Genomic DNA, 11,181 nt, shown 5'->3' with positions numbered 1-11,181 from the left:
TCCACACAGGTATGTATATTGGTTTCTTTGGAGGGGTAGAAATGTGCGATCAGCTGTGTCCCCCAGTCCTGAGCCCCCCCCCCCACAGTAGTACATACCCTCTAACCCCTTCTCTTGGATGGCATCAAATGGCTTGACTTCTACCCTCACCAGGGTTCTCTTCCACATGAACCAACTCTCTTTGGAATGCTTAAGGGCCAGGGAGAAGTGGAATAATATGGGGGTGGCTTTAAGTTCTTCTGAAGCATCATACAAATAATAACAATCAATAGCATCATGTTATTCAGCACCTGGATTTGTGCCAAGAATTGTAGTGGTTATTTTATATGTTTTCTTATTTCAGTGTCGCACAATCCTGCCAAGAGGTATTAATCCCCGTTTTATAAATGAGGAAACTAAGAGTCAGAGAAGTTTCATAGCTTACCCAGCATACAAGAGTAACTCATAGAAGAGTAATAGAGTTGAAATTCAGACCTGACTCCAAAGCCACAGACTCTTAATCATTCTATTCTACCTGAACTCAGTTCCTTGTATGGTGTAAACGTTAACACATCACGTCCCTTAAATGATGCAGCGCTTTACTGAGGCCTTCTCGCGCCATAATCCAAGGAGGGAAATGATGGTGGAAATTTCTGGCTGAGATAGAAAACAAATGAAGGGAAATCACTTTATTTCCATCCCCCACACCAATGCTTGTGGTAAAAAACACACTTTGGATCTGCTACCTACTAGAAATATCCAGATTTGTGCAGATCACAGTTTCAGCCACTCACTAGTGGCATGTCGCAACTTTCTGTCCCCAGAACCCGTTAATCATTTACGGCATGTTGACAGACATTTTAACCAGGGGTCAAGGTGAACATCCCCAGTTATACAACAAAAATGTATAAAAACTTTGTTTAATCAGTGGCATATGCTGTGTGTGTGTGTGTGTGTGTGTGTGTTTTAGAAAGTCTGTATCTAATTCTCTTGCTGTGATATACCACAGCGAGGGATGGTTTTCATATTTTAACACAATGAAGGCATGCGCTACAGCTCTGCTTTTGATCCTCTCAATCACGCTGCAGTGTTCCTGCGCTTTGAGTCCCACAGATTGCAATGCTACTGGGCCCCTGGCTGGGAAAGCTCTAGATCTGATCAATAAAGGACGGCGGAATGGCTACCTCTTCCAGTTGCTGCGGGTCGCTGATGCCCACTTGGACGAAGTGGTGAGGAATTGCCAATGGCAGGGCTGAGGTGGGAGACCATGCACCGGGGGCAAATGTGACTGTTACCCCTAAGACTGCTGCTTCGCACAACCCTTTAGTCAGAGTTTTCTGTTTAGTTTCCGCTGCTGCTCTAGACTGCTCTTTTTCTTTCTTTGAAACTAATGTTTGTTATTAGTATACCCTTAACTATGAGTCAGTCTGTATGTACTTAATAAGCATTGATGTTGAGTCCAATCAAATGTTAAGTACTAGAAGAGAAAAATTAGAATAAACTGTGGGCCTTGCCCTCAAGGAAATAATAACGAGCTCACATGCACACATAGGCAAACTAATGAAAGGAGATCTGTTAAGACTGGGTGGGAGAAGCCTTCATTTGGGCCCTGAAGAATAAGCAGAATTTGAATAGGAAGATGGCATTCCAGGAGAATTCCAGGCATACCGCTTCTGTGTGGTTAGGGAATCAGGAAGGTAGGTGTTAAGGAGTAAAGAAACATAAGTCGGGGTATTCCAGAAGTTCTGTGTGGGCTTTTGGAGAAGCCATCAGGTTGGGAGGGAGAATGTAGCCTCATCTTGAAGCAAAGCAAGCCTACTGTCTTCACTTAGATTAGATGCTTATTCAGAGTGGGTTTGAGGGCTTACGGTAGAGATTATGGAGGGAGGCTTCCCTCCTTAGACTCCTAACATAACCTACCCTTTGATGAAACCACTAAAATGAGGGAGGCCAGACCATGGAGCACCACAGAGGACAAGAAGAGAAATTTATACTTGTTAAAGCATTGTAGATGGAGGCCGTAGATTGCAGAGAACAAGAGTGCAGGAATTTAGGATTCAGCCAGCAATTTAGTGACCATTAGTCCAATTCCAGGCTCTCTGCCACATTGTAGTACCCAGGCTGAGTTGGCACAGTGCTACCTCTGAGTGGTGGTATAAATGGTGGGTGGTTGGGGAGGTGTCAGAGTGTGCCTGGGGAGATGGATGCAAGTGACAGGGACATGAACTAGCAAACCATTTTATGAGTTCAGGAAGGAGGAAATGAGGATCAGATCAGACAGTGGGGTTTAGGGCAATGGACAATGAATAAAAGAAAGACAACTCGAGGCCTGGTGACTCGATAGCAACAGCAAAGGAAGAAATCAAAGTTGATTTCACATTTTTTTAGGCCAAAGACTAAGGCAATAAATAATTAATGGTGCCACTGACAAAAGACAAGAGAAGTAGAGAAAGGGAGCTGAGCTGAGTGAATGACTTCAACTGCACCACAAGTTCTGGTATGGAAATCTGTTACGATGCTACTTATTCTAGTCTAATTCTACTAATTCTAGATAGTAGAATTAGAGAAGAGAGTGGTTTTAGCTTTGGGCAAGTTGAAATCCTTGCAAGATATCCAAGTTCAGGAATAGAGCTAGGTGAGAAGACACAGCTCCACATGTAGACTGGGGCCCATGATGTGGCTGTCAGCATTGTAATTCTAGGCTTCTATCTTCTACGCCTCCACCCAAACCAGCACTGCTATTGAGTGATTTTTTTTTCTTTTAACTTTTATTTGTTCTCTCCCTTAAGTCATTTATAGACTTAATTATTGATTGCTTTTTAAACCTCATGGGCAGAAGCAACATAACAACCAGTTGAAAAAAACATTTGGAAGTAATTCTTTGAAGCTCTTTATTCAAATGAATAGATCAAATGACAAAAAGGTAGACATTGAAAATGATTTGGAAAGGAGCAGGAATTCTGTTTGAGAAATAAGAGACTGCTTTTATTTAGTCGTTCTCATATACTACTCACCTGTTGCTTTCTTGGAATTCCTCAGGAATCTGCAACTGTCTATTATTTAGCCTTAGATGTGAAAGAATCTGACTGTCCGGTCCAATCCAGGAAATACTGGGATGACTGTGATCCAGCGCTTTCTAGAAGTCCATCTGAAATAGTAAGTAAACATGCTACCATCTTCCTCTTCTTATCATTCTTGACTTCTGTCTTCTCTGCTTACATAGGGTAGCTGTATGCCAATACTAACAGAGCAAAAGGGTAAAAGCAACCTCCACCTTTTGACTAATAATGATTATGTTGGCCTTGAGTAATATTCTCTTGAGAGCCATGTCTGGGAACCCAGTGCAAGATAAGTCAGTGGGTTGTGGACCCATGGGATAGAATGTCCAGCTGTGAGACCTTGGGAAAATCACCTAAGGTCATTAGACTTCCATATCTCCAGCTGTAAAATAAGATGAGGGGTTTGGAATAGATGGACTCTAAGGTCATTTCTGGACCTGATAGTCTGTGGGTCTAGGAAACCTTGAACTTGTAACTGTGTCCTATAAAGACTGGTCCCATTCGCAGGAATAGCCAAAAGGATAAGTTGCAATTATCATGAGGAATATGGTTTTGCTCTGTACATTACACATGGGTACTCAGATCCCAAGTTGTCTGCCACAAGAGAACACAAAAATGAATAAGTACAGGTCTAATATTTCAATTCCAGAAAATAAGACATTTGCATATGTAGAAGTTTCAGCAATTTTTCCCCTTGAAAATGTTTGGGATGTGGCCATGATCCATTTAAACAGTTTCTCTCTGGTTATCATGAGGGCTTTCAATGTCTATAGCACCCAACACACAGAAGAAGCAGATTAAGAAAATGTAGGTTTTGGGACAGGATTTTTTGAGAGAAACGATAAATAAATTTTAAATGTATAGTAGAAGTATGTTGCATCACTTTTGTGTTTCTGCATATTCCACCTGAGGAAAGCAGTATGCAATGACAAACTCCTTTTTCTTACAGGTGATTGGACAATGTAAGGTAATAGCTACCACACATTTGAATGAATCTCAGGATCTTAGAGTGAATGACTTCAACTGCACCACAAGTTCTGGTATGGAAATCTGTTAAAATGCTACTTATACTAGTCTAATTCTACTAATTCCAGATCAATACAGAATTCAATCATAATATAATAATTTATGATGTACATGTCAGAAATGGTCCCTGCCCTCATGGACTTGATTATTACTCACTCTCTTGAGAAGAGAAGTGAGAAGTTTTCCCCCTGTTATTGGTGCACTTTCCTTTAAAGAAATGCAATATACGAAAGTAAAATCTATGTGAGGTAGCATAGCATGGTAGTATAGTTGTAGAGAACATGGGCTCTGGGGTCAGATTTGCTTGAGTTTGAATCCCAACCTTATCACTCCTAGTTGCATGGTCTTGAGGGCAAGTTATTTACCCTCTTTTCACTTTCCTCAGTTGAGGACAGCCTCAAACTATGCTCAATGAGAATAGTAATCATGTCAGCCCCTCCAGTCTTTGTTAGAATTAAATAAGATGGTCTGTGCAGTACACTTGCAAAGTACTTAGCACTCAGTAAGCATTGACTTCCACATCTAAAAGTCATACATTAACACTACAGTTTACAAAGCAGTTATACATATGTCACATCATTTAATCTCACAACAAGTCTATGAAGTAAGGGTTCTGATACTTTCTATTTTAGAGACAAAATAACTGAGTTTCAAAGAGGATCAACGGCTTGGCCTTAGGATCACAGCCAAATGTAGGGAACATGATCCTATCCCACAAGTATTGACTCTGAAGTCCATGAGCTTTTCATTTACTTTCCAAAAAGAATGATCACAGAATTCCTTCAATAACAGCAAATCTCAACATGATTCAATATACAAAAATTCAACAGCCAAGCATCTCCTTCAGGAGGTTGCCTTAAAGAAAGATTGAGCTGCATCTTCTCCTCTCTCTGGCAAAACATCATGTTGATGATGCCTCTCCCTCCTTGGCAGAGACAGGAAGAGTTCGTTAAGATAGTAACACTTTATGGATGATGGGGAAGCATCGTGAATCCAGTCAGAACAGAGACTTGAGCATCAGAAGGATCTGGGTTTAGTTTATAGCTCCGCTGCCGATGGCCTGATTTGATCTGGAACAAGTTTCTTAGCCTCTTCCATCCTCAATTTGCCCATCTGTAAAGTGGAAGCTATTGTTAGTCTTGCCCCCATGCTTACGTGTATTTAGTCCCAGCACTGACATTGCTGTTTGCAACCCAGTAACCACAGAACTGCCATCTTCTCTCTCCAGTCTCTTCTGCATTGGCCAATACTAAAGACAGCCCCGGACTCTTCGATTACTTTGAGGACACTGAGCGCTACAGAAAACAGGCAGACAAGGCCCTTGAGAAGTACAAAAGGAAGAATGATGACTTTGCCTTTTTCAGAGTGGACCGAGTGGAGAGAGTTGTAAGAGTGGTGAGTCTCCATCAACGCCCAGCTACAGTGTGACGGCCCAGGCTCTAACCCGGCAGGTGCAAAATTCAGCAGCACTCACTCTCCACAGGCCTCCCTCAGCCAGCTGCTTTTTAAATTGAGGCCTCTGCTGCAGCTTCAACAGTCAGTAGATACCACAGAACTGTTCTCCTGCAGATTTTCATTTTTTGGAGTTGCAGAGAGTGTGAATATCTAAGAGAAGAGAATATCTAAGAGAATATCTAAGAATATCTAACCCAAACGAAAAAGAGGAAAAGACTGAAGAGCATATTAGAGTCATTAAAATCCTGTGGTCCTAATCTCCTTGTATTATGATGGAAAACTGAGGCTCAGAGCAACTACCATTGTTTCCCCGAAAATAAGAACTAGCCGGAAAATCAGCTCTAACGTGTCTTTTGGAGCAAAAATTAATATAAGACCCGGTCTTATTTTACTATAATATAAGCCCAGGTAATATATAATATAACATAACATAACATGACATAACATAACATAATATCATATAATATAATATAATACCGGGTATAATATAATGTAATATAATATACTATTATACTGGGTCGTATATTAATTTTTGCTCCAAAAGACACACTAGAGCTCATGGTCAGGCTAGGTCTATTTTCGGGGAACACGGTACCTCACCACACCCAGTTTTATGGCTGGAATTAGTTCCTCCCAGTTCAGCGTCCCAAGTGCCTTCTACCCAGAGTGGTCTTGTCGAGCAGCTAGTTGAGGTTGTCCTGCATTTTGAAAACACAAAGTTAAATAGATATGGTGCATGCAAGCAATACAATGAATACAATGCATGACTAAAAAGAATGTTTTGGACCTATATGCATTGAAAGGAGTTTCAAGGTGTATTGCTAGGAGAAAAAGCAGGTTACAGGACAATACCTAGACTATGAGCCCCTGTATATTAATTAAAGATAGGTGTATGTGCAGAGCATATTTAGAAAAAGGTGAGAAGGAAAAATCCATCAAATGGATGATAGCGGTACCTCTGAGAAGGAGAGACTAGGGTGCAGAAAGTGTGAGTTTTCATACTATGCTGGATTAGTTTTGTATTATTTGAAACTTTTCAATGAAATAGTATTTACTTTATCACTTATGTAATACATTTTAAAAGGCAGAGACTGTAAGAAAAATGGCATACATTGGTGATTTTGAATCTTCATAATACTTACTGTATATTTGGATAGTAGGTATCTAATGCTCCCCCCTTTTTTTTAATGTTTCTGAAACTGCTTTGATCCCATTTGTTCTAGAGAGGAGAGGAAAGAACCAATTACTACGTGGACTTCTCTGTGAGGAACTGCTCCAGCCACCATTTTCCTCGGCACGCTACTGTGAGTATACCAGATGTCTGCGAAATACGAGGTGACACTTAGAGACCACTCACTATGTGCCAGGTACCCTGCTAAGTGCATTGCGCATACGATGGCCTATGACCCCCACCACCATGCTATGAACGAGATGCGATTTTTATCCCTTATTTACACGTGGGGAAATTGAGGCACAGAGAAGTTAAGGGAATCGTGAGAATATCATTCTATAAATTTTTACGTGACATAAACCAAAACTTAACACCGAGTCATTTAAACTCACGGGGATTAAAGACTTAGCTAAACCCGATCCCTAGATTGTATCAGGAACCTGCACCCATGGCTGCTTTCATTCACTTCATCTCATTTACTGTTCATTTACTTCCCCGTTTGACAAACGGGAAGGTACCTGAGGCTCCGCACAGTAAAGGTTTTGCCCAATGTTCACAACCAAGCTGAGTTTAGAATCCATTTCTATGCTCAGCCCAGTGAGATTTTTCCCCAAATCATTTATTAATTGATGCTTACGTACCTGCAAGAAGATCTTCTTAATGTTTCTCAGTATTTGTATGGTAACTTAGAGTTCACAAAACACCTCCACATATACTGTCTTGTTGGAGCCCTGTGACAACCACGCTGAGGAGAAACAAGTGTCTACCTCCATTTCCCTGTGACAGAAGGGCCTAGAAGTGTAGACACTTACCTAATGGCACTTAGCTAGAAAGTGTGAGGACACAGGATTTTAATGGTGGCCTTCTGGTTTCAAGTCCAGGATTTTTCTGGAGTTAACAGCACATTCTCTGGGGCCAGAAGAGAGGTAGCATTCACTAATTCCTTTTCTGGCTGTTCAACTTTTCTACCTGAAGGAGCTATAAAATCCTGCTTAGTGGCCACCAGAAAAGACGCGTCCCTCCCCCACTCCTATCCCCAACAAACCCTTAATTATTTTGGTGTGGGCAATGCAAACCCATGCAGAAACATGGCGGCTAGAGAAGAGTTCAGCACTCAGTGTTTTACATCATTATCTTATTTAATTAAGCCTTCTCAGGTTTATGGGTAGATAGCATTGTACCCATTTTACAGACAAAGACTGAGTTTCAGAAATTTTATGCAACTTGCCTAAACTCACACAACCGGTAAATGATGAAGCCAGGATTAACATAGATCTGTCTGACTCCAAAACTGGACTCAGAACCTCAATGCTTAACAGTCTTTTCTATAAAAGAGTTTTTTTCTTGTCCTAGTCTAACTTTGACAGCTGGGTTTGGGGACCTCTGGGGCATAGAGATGCCAGCCAGTTGAAGCCTCTGTGCTTAGGGTAGGGCCAGCAGATAGTCACTTTGACAGGGTCCATGCAAACTTTATACTGGTTCCTTCCTTTCCAATACTTCCCTGCAAGGAACAAGTTAAAGTTGTAAAAATCCCTCTTCTGCACCCCACTTCATTCTCTCTAGGCACAGGCAAGTCTGGTCTTCAGTGCCGAAGAGTTGGACTAAAGGCAAGGCATCAACGACATGTTATTTCTCACCACCGCCCATGGGAAAGCCCAGTGGTGGTGACCATTCATGGACGAGAACCACAGCAAATTGGAAAGAAAACCTTTGACAACTGTACTTTTCCCTAATCTCCTGCTCACGTGCACACATGCTTCTGTCTTCTTTAAAGGTCTTTGGGTTCTGCAGAGCAGATTTGTCTTATGATGTAGGAACCTCTGACATGGAAAGTCCAAAAGATATTGTCATAAACTGTGAAGTCTTCAACCTTAAGGTGGGTTTCCTAGACAGGCTTTGTCATGAGTAGAATAGCCCCTGGGAAAAGGAGTGCAAATGCCGACATGACACAAAAAGTGTGCAATTTTCCCCAAGAATTGGGAAGGGATAAGATTTGTCAGAAAAGTAAATCTTGACCAATTTAATCAACCTTTAATTAATTTGAAAATAGCCCTTGTAGTCAGGACTCCAGTGCTGAGACTTTATAATTCCTAGTTATAGTATTAAGCCTAGAATCTAAGGGGACTGAACTAGTCTTAAATTTATTATATAAAGGTATATATAATAAGATGTAAAACAGCATTTTACAAGAATATCTGTGTGTAAAAACCCTTGTTCTACACAGATATTCTTCACTGTATCTTTTCGTGAGAAAAAAACAAAAAACTGAAAATAATTTAAACATCCATGTGCCAAACCCCAAAATAGGAGGGAGCAGGTTTGTCACCATGAATATGGCTATATAAATTTTTCAAAAAAATTAAAATCTGAATAAGCAGGGTGAAGAGGTGAGGTGCTCATCCTTTAGGAATCACAGATCCTTTACTACGGAGCCACAGAACTCTGTTGAGAATCTGAATTATAAGGCACTAGTTTTCCAAATGTCTGTCTACTGATGACTATTCTGTGTAACATAATTTCACCACTTTATGTTGAAATGAGAAAAATGAAAATAGTAAGAAAAGTTTTTTGTGATATAACATTTTTCATTTAAAGAACCATCCTTTACTCTGAGATTATCTTTCTGATTCTTGTGTTATCAAAATATTATTCCTATTGTGATGGTGGTAGGTGATAGTTTTGTTTGTATTTTAAATGTCAACTTGGCTAGATAAAAATTTGAGAATGCTCTTTTGGTATTTTACTTTTTCAGTTGATTTGTGGAATCCTAAAGTATGAGGGCCGTTAGTCTAAATCAAGTTAAACATCTAACTTCTCCTTTTGTGCTCTATGATGGTGTTCACTCTTCTGTGTCCTTCACCAGGAACATAGAAACATCAGTGATGTACAAGCCCATCTGGACCATCTACCCCACTCTGGTGGGCATGAGCATTCTCCTGCTGGCAAGCCTTCATTTAAGCCCAAGAGATCCAGAGATTCCCACCATCCTCACAAGCCTCATCAACTTGGATGCCCACCTCCTCTAGAAGACAAAATCACGCAGACAGGCCACAGTTTCAATCAGGAGCTCCTCCAGTGTTGCCCCCTTCAAGATGTCATCACCCCATTTTGGCACCAATGGCACCCATACACCCCTTCATAATCATAGTTCCAGTGAACACCATCCCCATGGACACCATCCTCATGACCATCATCCCCATGGGACACCGTCCCCATGGACACCATCCCCATGGACACCATCCCCATGGATACCATCCCCATGGACACCATCCCCATGGACACCATCCCCATGGCCAGGAATTCCATGACCATGGACCCTGTGACCACCACCCTATAGCCAAAGTTCCCAAGATCACCATCGCTGGGGCCATGGCCCACCACCAAGGCACTCAGAAGAAAGAGGTCCAGGTAAACGACACTTTCCCTTCAAATGGAGACAAATTGGATATATTTACCGACTCCCTCCACTAAAGAAAGGTGAAGTTCTTCTTCTTCCCGAAGCCAATTTTCCCATCTTCTCATTGCCAAATCACAACAATCCTCTAAAGCAAGAAATTCAGCCCTTCCCTCTATCAGCGTCTGAATCATGTCCAGGGACGTTCAAGAGTGAGTTTCCACAAGTCTTGACGTTTTTTGCATATACATTTCCAAAGAAAATCTGAGTTCCTTGACAAATGAATAATGTTCTGAATTAGAACCATAAATAAAATGTAACCAGTAACAAAATCAAAATTACAACCATCTTCACTTTACTTTCATATTTAGGATAGGACAAACTGTGCGTGGGGGAGAAGACGGCATGAGAAGAGCCAAATGGAGAAAGGAAAGATCTTAGTCCCATAAGTCAGAAGTTCATTCCCCACTGGCCAATGTCCCACTTGAGGCAAATCTCTGATCCTCAGCATTTCTTTATTTCCTGACTTAACTCCTTTAATTCTAGCATCTTTCCTCTATTAGTACTTATGCTGTAGCTGGGCGTACCAAGAAACTATGTATTATTATGTAAAGGATTATTGTTATAAAAAGTGATCCAAATTCTCCCCTCCTTCTGTTTGTATTCCTCTAAATTTATTTTTGGAGAAAAATAAGTTCTAAATTTAATTATGAAGCAAACAAAGCTTGGGCTATAATTTACCAAGAAGTTCACAGGCATGAACCATAAATTGAGGTGCACCAGAAATATCACTTTATTTTTTAGAACACATTAATTTCTACTTCAGGTTGCCAACATACTGGGCTAATAGGAAACTTAACCTCTTTCTTGCAGTTCCTCCAGCCTGCTGCTTCCCACACAAAATTGTGCCACAGTCCAAAACTCTTAAATAAGGACAAGGTGTTTCGGTGGTGGGCACCAGAAGGAAGTCTGATTCTTCGTCACCAGTCCACCAGGTCTGAGGGATGTTTACTCCCCTGTTCACAACTCTCTTTGAGTCTGTTTTATCTGCTACTTTTATATCAAACTGGCGATATAGGAGTCTCTGTGAGACTGCT

At 41.0% G+C, this 11,181-nt stretch overlaps 1 pseudogene; it reads left to right on the top strand.

Annotated features, from left to right (window-relative positions):
- The first annotated feature begins 1,016 nt into the window (after positions 1-1,016).
- LOC117019946 (histidine-rich glycoprotein-like) lies at positions 1,017-10,422 on the top strand (annotated as a pseudogene).
- The last annotated feature ends 759 nt before the right edge of the window (positions 10,423-11,181 follow it).

The sequence above is a fragment of the Rhinolophus ferrumequinum genome, unplaced genomic scaffold (genome assembly GCF_004115265.2).
Source record: "Rhinolophus ferrumequinum isolate MPI-CBG mRhiFer1 unplaced genomic scaffold, mRhiFer1_v1.p scaffold_10_arrow_ctg1, whole genome shotgun sequence".
Lineage (NCBI taxonomy): Eukaryota > Metazoa > Chordata > Mammalia > Chiroptera > Rhinolophidae > Rhinolophus > Rhinolophus ferrumequinum.
Note: the sequence above shows the minus strand (reverse complement) of the source record. Positions and strands in the feature narration are given on the sequence as shown.